The sequence below is a fragment of the Siphateles boraxobius genome, unplaced genomic scaffold, assembly GCF_051911475.1.
Source record: "Siphateles boraxobius isolate OS27281-9 unplaced genomic scaffold, OSU_SipBor_1 77, whole genome shotgun sequence".
NCBI lineage: Eukaryota > Metazoa > Chordata > Actinopteri > Cypriniformes > Leuciscidae > Siphateles > Siphateles boraxobius.
Genome location: NW_027509205.1, coordinates 3,646,046 through 3,657,482, shown reverse-complemented (window position 1 = coordinate 3,657,482; position 11,437 = coordinate 3,646,046). Strand labels below are relative to the sequence as shown.

At 47.5% G+C, this 11,437-nt stretch overlaps 2 non-coding genes and 2 pseudogenes across 2 annotated transcripts; all 4 read left to right on the top strand.

Moving 5' to 3' along the window:
- Positions 1-2,454: 2,454 nt before the first annotated feature.
- Positions 2,455-2,629, top strand: LOC143727294 (U2 spliceosomal RNA; annotated as a pseudogene).
- A 434-nt stretch (positions 2,630-3,063) lies between these two features.
- On the top strand, positions 3,064-3,227 carry LOC143726878 (U1 spliceosomal RNA). The gene has a single exon (XR_013199103.1). It is a non-coding gene; the product is annotated as a U1 spliceosomal RNA (small nuclear RNA).
- Positions 3,228-9,354: 6,127 nt separating this feature from the next.
- LOC143727414 (U2 spliceosomal RNA) lies at positions 9,355-9,567 on the top strand (annotated as a pseudogene).
- Positions 9,568-10,001: 434 nt separating this feature from the next.
- On the top strand, positions 10,002-10,165 carry LOC143726883 (U1 spliceosomal RNA). Its single transcript, XR_013199108.1, has one exon. It is a non-coding gene; the product is annotated as a U1 spliceosomal RNA (small nuclear RNA).
- The last annotated feature ends 1,272 nt before the right edge of the window (positions 10,166-11,437 follow it).

Sequence of the window (11,437 nt, the reverse complement as noted above, 5' to 3'; positions counted from 1 at the left end):
TTGAGTTTTATCTGACTTTCTGGGACATTTTAGCACACGACTTATTGACAGTTTTTAAAGAACTTGAGACTCTTGACAGACTTCCAGACAGCTTTAGAGTAGGGATAGTTACATTACTATACAAAAAAGGGGACAAGACTGACCTGAGAAACTGGCGACCAATCACTCTTTTAAATTATGATTGTAAACTTTTTAGTAAGATTTTAGCTACACGTATGTCGACTGTTTTAGAGGACGTAATCCACCTGGATCAAGCATGCGCTGTGCCCGGCAGGAAGATCACGGACAGCCTGGTACTGATCAGAGACGCCATCTGTTTTGCGAGAGACAGAAACATTCGGCTAGTAGTCCTAAATTTAGATTTCGAAAAAGCCTTTGATCGCGTCTCGCACCAGTACCTGTTCCAGGTACTGGAAAAAATGGGTTTTCCTGGGAGGTTTATAGCCTGGGTGGGACTGCTGTACAACGAGCTGTCTAGCAGAATTTTGGTTAACGGGCATTTATCCAAAGCTGTAAATCTCTACAGCGGCGTCCGTCAGGGGTGTCCTTTATCTCCCCTTCTGTATGTGGCTTGTATTGAGCCACTGGCACAAATCTTGAGAAGGGATAAATGGATTAAAGGACTAGACATCCCAGGGACTGGTGGACTGACGGCGACCTGTGTTTTATATATGGATGACGTGACCCTTTTAGCGACTGACCTTGTATCAGTACGAAGAGCAATGGACTTGACTGACTGGTACGGTCGGGCCTCGGGCGCCAAGCTCAATAGGAGTAAGTCCGAGGCCCAGCTCTTCGGGCCGTGGGGGAACGTAGACACAGCTGGATTAGATTTGGATTTTAAAGACAATGATTTGAAAATTTTAGGTGTAAAATTTGACAGAGAGGGTGGAGGACAAGGAAACTGGACTGACATGTTAGGGAAAGTCAGACAAAGACTGGGCTTTTGGGGACTGAGACAATTGACGTTTGAAGGCAAGATTTTAATTTTTAAAGCAGTGATTTTACCACTAATTTTACTTGTCTGTTCTGTTTTTAGTCCCCCAAGACGATTCCTGGCCAACCTGGAGAGGGCGGTATTTTATTTCCTGTGGGGGTCCAAGTGGGAACGACTAAAGAGGGAGGTCGTCAAAAAGGAAAAAGAAAATGGAGGGAAAGGCCTCCCAGACCCCCACCTGTTTTTAGGCAGCCGCTTTGCCGCCCTCCACATCCAGTACGCACTGACCCCATCCAGAGAACACAAGACAGCAGCCATGACCCGATTCTGGATGGGGTCATACCTAAGAACTTTGAAAATTTTACCCATTGATCTTAAAAGTCCAGTGTCTTTTAATTTGTCAAAAGAGCATAGTTTTATTAAGAAATTTTTAAAGAAATACCTTTTAGAGACAAATGATGCCACTGTTTTAACTAATCACAAATCTCTTATCTCTCTTGTGCAGGATCGAGAATCGGTGAGCCCGGTTCCAGGCCTCACACTAGGTGAGGCCAAAGATGTTTGGAGGAACGCAGCCCACCCAGCTCTCCAGAACAGGCTTAAAGACTTGTCGTGGATGGTGGCCCATGAGATCCTCCCGGTCAGGGCGGTTATGCACTCCAGAGGCATGGCCAAAAACTCCACCTGCCCACGGTCCGGATGTGGTTCCCCGGAGACCGTTCGACATCTGCTCTGGGAGTGCGGCGCTGCGCGGGACCTGTGGGCCAAGACCGGCCCCCTGTTTTTCCCGTGCCTGCCAGCGGGTGGGGCCCAGGTGGACTACAAGCTCGCCATCCTGGGGGTGGGTCAGGGCTTGAAGGAGCTGACACAACCAAAATTTTCCTCGCTCTGGCTCACCCTAAACGTGATCAAGGATGCCATCTGGGTCACCAGAAATCTGCTGGTGGGGAAACGCGTGACGGTCCCCCTCCGCGCATGCGAGCAGAAAATAAGATCAACGCTGCAGGGTGGGCCGCACGTCGTTATTCGGATGGGGGGGCCGGGGTCACACGTAGAAGGTCCCGGCCGCCACCGACCCTGGCCGCCCGTAGATGCACCCTCACCACACCGGCTACGGGAACAGCGGGCCAGCGGGCCGGAGGAGAGGGGATCTCCGCTGGGCACCAGAAGCGGGGAGTCTGGGGCCTGTTCTGGAGACCTGGAGTGAATGGACAATCTTGATAGGGACTCACCCTCGATCCTGTACAAGAGATGTTTTATTTGGCATGTTTTATTGTTCTATTGTTTTTATGTTTTATTCCTATTTATTTTAATCCATTTACGTTTCCTTTAAAACAACACAAATATTAACATACATGGACTTTTACACAACACACAATCAATAATTGATTTTTAACTATAAATTGTGTCCTTTTATTTGTTTGTTTTGTTGTTTTAAGATGTGTAAATAAATACTTGATTTAAAAAAAAAAAAAAAAAATGTAAATGGAAAACATGGAATGAAAACTTGTGACAATAAAACTTTTTCAAAAGAAAAAATCTGTTCTTATCAGTTTAATATCTGATACGTGCCCTACCCGGGCACCATATATTAAATTGATTTTTGGAACTGGGAGATGGAAGAGGGGCTTGCTCCGTCCACTCCACGCATCGACCCGGTATTGCAGTACTTCTGGGAACGGTGCACCCCCAAAAACTGTGTTCAATGAAAGAGATGTTTTAGTCTTGTGTGGCAGCAGGTGTTAATGGAAGTAACGTATATTGCTGTGTATGGGTGCTTTAAAGGTGTTGTAGGTGATCATATGCTATACAGGTAATGGTGGTGTGAGAGGAAAAAAAAAAAAACAACTCTGTTCTTATCTCGTTTAACATCTGATTCGTCCACTATCCGGTGACCGCGTATGAAATTGATTTTTGGCTCATGGATCCGGAGCATGAAAACAACATCATCCACAACAACAACAGCAAAAGAGCCCGACTCTGCAGGTTTTTGATGTCTCTCTCTTATCTCTTGGAGTTTTTACGAATGAGCTGATGAGTTGAATCAGGTGTGTGTTTGATTGTCCGACCGTTGGTGAGGATTGCGGAGAGGGACACGGTGCCTCTGACGGGAGGCCTGGGAATTCATACTTACCTGGCAGGGGAGGCACCATGATCAGGAAGGTGGTTCACCCAGGGCGAGGCTCGGCCATTGCACTCCGGTTGTGCTGACCCCTGCGAATTCCCCAAATGTGGGAATCTCGACTGCATAATTTATGGTAGTGGGGGACTGCGTTCGCGCTCTCCCCTGGACACACTGGTTAAAAGAGCAGATTGTTCGAGTTCCTCTTCTTCTGGTAGTTAACGACCTAGGAAGTCCAGAGAATTTTACTGCAGTGGTTGATCGAGAGATGTAAAACTCTCAACCTAGGACCAGTCTGCAAAAGTAGGGCTGTTTTTTAGTTTTTTTTTTCATCATTCTTCAAATAATCTCCATTATTCAACCAGCGCTTTTATTGGCAGCAGTGGTCCTAGAAGCAAAGTTGTTCTGAATGAGGAGTTCTATCATGTGGTATGAATACCTTGTGCATGTGTGAAAAATCACCTGACATACAGTCGCCTATGGCCGTATTCATGTTGTTGTTTTTACTGTTTACAGCGCCACCAAGTGGCCAGTCGCCACATCCCTTTTCACCTGAGCACAGGCTGAGCCCGTGCACAGGTGTACCGACTTGGGTGTAATTGTCTCATTCCGTTGGAGAGTTATGGCCATTTAAGTAAAGCCCGCCTCGCCCACTCCCAACGTTTTGGCGTCCCGTCGCCAACGTGAATCGAAATTCCGACTTTTTTCCCCATCGCTGTCGGCAATCAGACTCCAGGGAATCTTTCTGCACCGGTTTGGGTCAGATCGGGCGAAAGACCTAGGACTAGTGTGCAAAAGTAGCTTTTTCACAAAATCCCAAATACCCGAAAATCTTGCCAGCGCAACCATCGAATCCGAGGCCTGCGTCTTGTTCGGCCCGAGCCAAGGATTCCGGTGATGTAAGACACTTGGGTCTGCGACGGACGGTTCAGGAGTTACGAGGCATTTCGTACTTCTGATCGCTGCAGCGCCACCTTGGGGCCGATTGGGCCGAGCCTTGGTGATGTTGTAGACCGGGCGGGTACTACCATCCCTCAAGAGTTTCAAGTCTCTACGACGTACGCTTTGGTCTGCCCGCTCACTTTTAGGGCAGAATGTTTGTTGGTCCAAAATCCCAGGTTGCACTCCAAAGTGTCGTGTTGTGCGCTCTGCTGTGATCCATTTTCGGTGTCAACAGTCAAGCTGAGCTTGTATTGCTGTGAGCTGAGCTTGTTTGTTGGCGACCTTTAGACCCTCTCGCCACGGCCCAGGTGGGCGTGGCCTTTGACGGCTCCCCCGCCTCTGCGTCATTGTATCATCGCTTCTCGGCCTTTTGGCTAAGATCAAGTGATGCCGGAAAACGAAGGAAGAGAGCCGGCCATGATGGTGCGGTTGAGGAATACAGTGCGTGTGGAGTTGAAGAAGGATACGGGAGATACGGTGAAACAGCGCTTCGGCAGAGATTTCTTTGTTAAAGAAATTTTGAAAGGTCTGTTCAACATCCAGCCCTCTGAAGTGTTTTGCCTGCAGGATTTTGTGGCTTCTGGCTTTATGGATTTAACTGTTTTTGTTCTGAAAGACTGCGTTGTTTTTTTTTAGGCCTGGAAAAAGAAAGAGGGACACATTATGTTGGAAGGCCTGCAGCTTCAGCCAGTCTTTACTCAGGAATTTATCCCGCTTACCATCCACATCTATAACCCCTTCGTGGAGGATGGGGATGTCCTGGCCTTTATTGCAAGGTATTGTGAGAATGTGAGAGGAGGGGAGCGTTTGAGAGATCGACATGGAATATGGAATGGGAAGAGGAGGTACTTGGTAAAGTTGAGATTGGACCCCTCTTCAGCTGGCAGCGTGGTGCACCCTCCTGGTAGTTTTTCAATAGGACCGAACAGAGGTTTCCTGCACTACCCGGGACAGCCTTTGTATTGCCGAAGGTGTGGAGGACAGGGTCATATGAAAGTGGATTGCAAGGGAGAGAGATGCAGATTCTGTGGGAAGGCGGATCATGTGGCTGCGGCATGTACAGCGCCTAAACATTGTAGTCTGTGTGGGAGCGAAGATCATTTATATCGAGGATGCCCAGCCAGAAAGAAGAGCTATGCCAGTTTATTTAAGGAGGGGGAAGACTTGCAAGTAGACCTGGAATCACTTCTTAGCAGGCCATCCATTTCATCGGTCAACCAAATGGCGAATGAAAAGAAAACAAACGAGGTGCAAGAGGCAGAGGAAAGCTTTGTAGGGCGCCAGGATAAAAGACCAGCTGCTGCAGAAGAGAATCAACTGTTGTATTCAGGAGCATCTCAGGAAAGAGAACAGTCACAAGGTATTGGACAAACCTGGCCAGACATCGATATTACTGAAGTCTTTTCCGGGACGGCTGCAGGGTCCGGTAATAGTGCCACCCAGGAGAAGTCACTTTCAGAAGACCCTGTCAGGTTCACATGGACACAACTTGATGCACTAGACATTATAACAACCGAGCAAAGCAGAGGTGATGACAGTACGATGGGAACATCAGGGGGAAGAGGACGTCGGCGGGAGGTGGAAGAAGATGGTGGAGGAGAAGAGGAAAGGGAAAGAAAATGCTCAAAGTTGGAAAAGGCCTTTGTGTCTTTAGAAGATTTGGTATCGTCGCATGACTCTGGGAAGGGGGTGGGAGGGGATAAAGGTTTTGAGGAGGAAGTTCTAGAGAAGGGAGATGAAGGGGGAGGGGGGATGGAGTGGGGAGAGTATGAGGAGACTTGAGATGATTCTCAGGGGTGGTCGGAGGTGGTATCTAGAAGGGCGAAGGGAAGTTCTAGGGGGGGAGGGGAAGGAGTTTTGGGTGGGCAGCCCTTGGGTACAGACTGGAAGGAATAAAGACTGTCATTTTAATTAAATTTCTTTTTTTCTCCTGCATGCCTGTAAAAAGGGGACTAAGGGTCGCCACTCTCAATGTAAGAGGTTTAAAGATGGCAAAGCGAAGGAGAGCTTTTTTTGAGTCTTTGAATTCGGTTTGTTTTGATATTATGTTTCTACAAGAATGTCATTTAGAAGGCAGCAGAGACGAATGTAATTTTTCAGAGGAGTGGGAAAGAGGTCCATCAGTGTGGGGGACGGGAAATGTTAAGGCAGATGAGGTGGGTATACTTTTCAACTCCCAAGAATGTACCATAGAAGGGAGTGGAATGGTAGTTCCTGGGAGGGTGCTATATGCTGATGTAAGATGGAGGGGTGTTAGTGTTAGATTGATTAATGTCTATGCTCCTAGTAAAAGAGAAGAAAGGGTGGGTTTCTTTAATTTTTTGAAACCTTTATTTTATACAAACCGGAAGGTTGTTCTGGGGGGAGACTTTAATGTCTCTTTGGATAAAGAACCAAAAGGGGATTTGGCTCACTTAATTAAACATTTTTCCTTTCGTGATTCCTTCAAGGCAGCAGGGGGAGGGTCGGAGGGCTACACTTGGAGGAATAGTAGAGGGGATGCATCTCGTTTGGATTATGTGTTTTTGTCAGCGGGAGTTAAGGTGGAACAATTTGCTACGTTGCCCGTTTGGTTGTCTGATCATTGTATGATAAGGGTTGAGGTGGATGTTGGGGGCTCACAGAGGGGAAGAGGGTCTTGGAGGTTGAATAGGTCTTATCTTCAGGATGAGTGGTTCTGTCAAGTGTTTAGGCACCTATACAGGGCCTGGCAGAATTTGAAGGGTTTGTTTGCAACGCAGGCCCTGTGGTGGGAGGGAGTTAAAGAGAGAATAGCAAACTTCTGTAGGTGTTGGGGGAGGGCTAAGGCAGCGAAAAGGCGAGGGCTCATTAGTGGTTGGTTTAGCGAGATGCAGTCTTTATGGAATCGGGAGGGTAGGGAGGTAGCAGAGGTAGGGGGCAAGCTCCATGACATTCAGGGAAAAGTTAAAGACGTTTATATGAAAGAAGCAGAGAAATTTATGCTAGAAATGGGTGTAAGGAGACGGAATTTAGAGGAAGGGCCATCGAAATATTTTTTTGCTGCTGTAAAGAAACAGCAGCAGACGAAATGTATGGAGACCTTGAGGACAGAGAATGGAGATGTAACATCGACAGCTGAGATGTTGAGTACTGTAGAAGATTATTATAAACAGCTTTTTAGCCCTCGGGGTTCTTTAGATTCGTGGGCAAGAGTGTTTTTGGAATGTTTAGAGAATTCTTTGGAGAGTGAGGAAGCTGCGGCTTTGGAAGGGGAGGTGTCACGGCAGGAAGTAGAGAAGGCAATGTTAACACTTAGGAAAGGGACTGCTCCAGGTGGCGATGGGCTGCCAATTGAGCTATATTGCTCTTTTTGGCAACTTATTGGACAGGACCTGGTTGAGGTCTACACTGAGAGCCTGGCGGCTGGGTTACTCCCAGTTTCAATGAGGACAGGGCATGTCTCCCTTCTTTATAAGAAGGGGGACAAGGAAGATCTGGCAAACTGGAGGCCCATCACTCTGCTCACTACAGATTATAAGATCCTTGCGAAAGTCATAGCCCTGCGAATGAAGTCTGTGGTGGGGAGGGTAGTACATCCGGATCAGACCTGTGGGATACCAGGACGTGCTATTAGTTTGAATCTAACTGTAATAAGGGATGCTATAGGGTGGGCTGAGCAACGACAACTTCCGTTAGCGATCTTGAGCATTGACCAAGAAAAGGCCTTTGATAGAGTTTGTCTCTCCTTTTTGTTCGAAATCCTTGAGAGGGTAGGTTTTGGGGCAAGCATTAGAGCGTGGGTGCGTCTATTGTATGAGGGGGCCATGAGTAAATTCAAAGTTAATGGTTTCCTGACTGAGGCTGTAAAGCAGTTGGGAGGAGTAAGACAGGGTTGTCCCCTCTCCCCTCTTCTTTACATTTTGTTTTTAGAGCCCCTGGCGTCCCGGTTAAGAGCATGGCAGGGGTTCACAGGCCTGCACATGCCGGGTGCTGGAGGTAGGCGAGCAAAGGTATCAATGTACGCAGATGACATGACACTGTTTTTAACAACAGAGCAGGATTTTTTGGTATCAAATAGGATTTTAAGGGATTTTGGGAAGGCTACAGGGGCGAAAGTGAACATGTCAAAGTCATCCGTCATGTTTGTTGGGAAGTGGGCTAGGAGGGAAACTGCCTTTGAGGGATATAGTCTATGTGAAGATGGACTGAAAGTTTTGGGAGTATGTTTTTTCAGACAGAATAGTGCCAAGGAAAACTGGAAGGTTTTGATTGGGAAAATTCGCTCCAAAATAGGGCTTTGGAAAACCAGAGAGCTCTCTCTGTCAGGGCGGGCTTTAGTGATAAAAGCGGATTTGTTGCCTACAGTCAATTATTTGGCATATGTTTTTCCTATTCCCTATGACTGCGGTCGTGAGTTGGAGGGGCTTGTTTTCTCCTTTTTGTGGAAGGGTGGGAGCGAGATGGCATCCAGGGCTCAGGTGGGTCAAGATATTAAGAAGGGTGGGAGGGGTGTCCTTTTTTCACTTTGTGGGTTGCAGCTATTTTCACATCGTTTGTGGCGCGTCTAATTGTACAGATAAGGGTCCATAGAGCCTATTTTTTTGCAAGGTTCTGGGCAGCCTTCCCTTTGAGATCTTTGATTACATGGGACAGGCTGGTTCCGTGGTCTTTGGACAGGACGGAGGAATACCAGTGGCTGGCTAAATTTCTGCATCAACATCCTTGGTGCTTGGATCGGGGAATAGTGTTGAATCATAAAGAACTGTACACAGGTTTAAGGGAAAGGGGAAGGGGGGAAGGGGGATTAGAAAGACTTCTGCCGGTCAAGGTGAATTGGGCAATGCTGCAGCCTTCATATGTAGATGGGGCTTGCAGAGACCTTCATTGGTTGGGGGCCCTGGGACGCTTGCCAGTGAGAGAAAGGCTGTATCGACATGGACAAGGAAAGTCACCGTTATGCCCAATTGGGTGTGGGAGGGAGGAGACAATAGAACATGTTTTTTGGTCATGTCCAGTTTCCTCAGCTTTCTGGGCTTCATTGTATCAGTGGTGGAAGGGATGGAAGGGCCCTCCTTTAACCCGGAATCTGGTAATTTATGGGGAGGGTTTGGAGCGACAGAGGGCTGATTTGAGAAAAGTAGTGTGGATAATAATATCAGAAGGGAAGAGATTTTTGTGGAATCATAGGACCTCAATGTTAAGGGCAAAGCAATCAGGGCTGGTTTCTAAATCAATTCTTCAATGTGTATTGACAAGGGTACGAGTGCTGGTGGAAGAAGAGAGGATTAAGAGGGAAATAGAAAGATGTTTGAGTGGGAGGGAATGATAGGACTAAAAGGGGCCCTAGGTGACAACATGTTAGTAACCTTTGTGTTGAAATTTTGTATTGAAAAAACCTTTTAGTGCATGTATGTAAGGGATGGAATTTAATAAAAAAAAAAAAAAAAAAAAATCTGTTCTTATCAGTTTAATATCTGATACGTGCCCTACCCGGGCACCATATATTAAATTGATTTTTGGAACTGGGAGATGGAACAGGGGCTTGCTCCGTCCACTCCACGCATCGACCCGGTATTGCAGTACTTCTGGGAACGGTGCACCCCCAAAAACTGTGTTCAATGAAAGAGATGTTTTAGTCTTGTGTGGCAGCAGGTGTTAATGGAAGTAACGTATATTGCTGTGTATGGGTGCTTTAAAGGTGTTGTAGGTGATCATATGCTATACAGGTAATGGTGGTGTGAGAGTGAAAAAAAAACAACAACTCTGTTCTTATCTCGTTTAACATCTGATTCGTCCACTATCCGGTGACCGCGTATGAAATTGATTTTTGGCTCATGGATCCGGAGCATGAAAACAACATCATCCACAACAACAACAGCAAAAGAGCCCGACTCTGCAGGTTTTTGATGTCTCTCTCTTATCTCTTGGAGTTTTTACGAATGAGCTGATGAGTTGAATCAGGTGTGTGTTTGATTGTCCGACCGTTGGTGAGGATTGCGGAGAGGGACACGGTGCCTCTGACGGGAGGCCTGGGAATTCATACTTACCTGGCAGGGGAGACACCATGATCAGGAAGGTGGTTCACCCAGGGCGAGGCTCGGCCATTGCACCCCGGTTGTGCTGACCCCTGCGAATTCCCCAAATGTGGGAATCTCGACTGCATAATTTATGGTAGTGGGGGACTGCGTTCGCGCTCTCCCCTGGACACACTGGTTAAAAGAGCAGATTGTTCGAGTTCCTCTTCTTCTGGTAGTTAACGACCTAGGAAGTCCAGAGAATTTAACTGCAGTGGTTGATCGAGAGATGTAAAACTCTCAACCTAGGACCAGTCTGCAAAAGTAGGGCTGTTTTTTAGTTTTTTTTTCATCATTCTTCAAATAATCTCCATTATTCAACCAGCGCTTTTATTGGCAGCAGTGGTCCTAGAAGCAAAGTTGTTCCGAATGAGGAGTTCTATCATGTGGTATGAATACCTTGTGCATGTGTGAAAAATCACCTGACATACAGTCGCCTATGGCCGTATTCATGTTGTTGTTTTTACTGTTTACAGCGCCACCAAGTGGCCAGTCACCACATCCCTTTTCACCTGAGCACAGGCTGAGCCCGTGCACAGGTGTACCGACTTGGGTGTAATTGTCTCATTCCGTTGGAGAGTTATGGCCATTTAAGTAAAGCCCGCCTCGCCCACTCCCAACGTTTTGGCGTCCCGTCGCCAACGTGAATCGAAATTCCGACTTTTTTCCCCATCGCTGTCGGCAATCAGACTCCAGGGAATCTTTCTGCACCGGTTTGGGTCAGATCGGGCGAAAGACCTAGGACTAGTGTGCAAAAGTAGCTTTTTCACAAAATCCCAAATACCCGAAAATCTCGCCAGCGCAACCATCGAATCCGAGGCCTGCGTCTTGTTCGGCCCGAGCCAAGGATTCCGGTGATGTAAGACACTTGGGTCTGCGACGGACGGTTCAGGAGTTACGAGGCATTTCGTACTTCTGATCGCTGCAGCGCCACCTTGGGGCCGATTGGGCCGAGCCTTGGTGATGTTGTAGACCGGGCGGGTACTACCATCCCTCAAGAGTTTCAAGTCTCTACGACGTACGCTTTGGTCTGCCCGCTCACTTTTAGGGCAGAATGTTTGTTGGTCCAAAATCCCAGGTTGCACTCCAAAGTGTCGTGTTGTGCGCTCTGCTGTGATCCATTTTCGGTGTCAACAGTCAAGCTGAGCTTGTATTGCTGTGAGCTGAGCTTGTTTGTTGGCGACCTTTAGACCCTCTCGCCACGGCCCAGGTGGGCGTGGCCTTTGACGGCTCCCCCGCCTCTGCGTCATTGTGTCATCGCTTCTCGGCCTTTTGGCTAAGATCAAGTGGTTGTCTTTTTGATCTTTGGAGAAGGAATGATGGCAGGTGCAGCTGCGCCTTCAGTCCCAAGGGCGGGACTGAGAAATACGTTGCGTTTCCAAATGAAGGAGCCTGTGATGG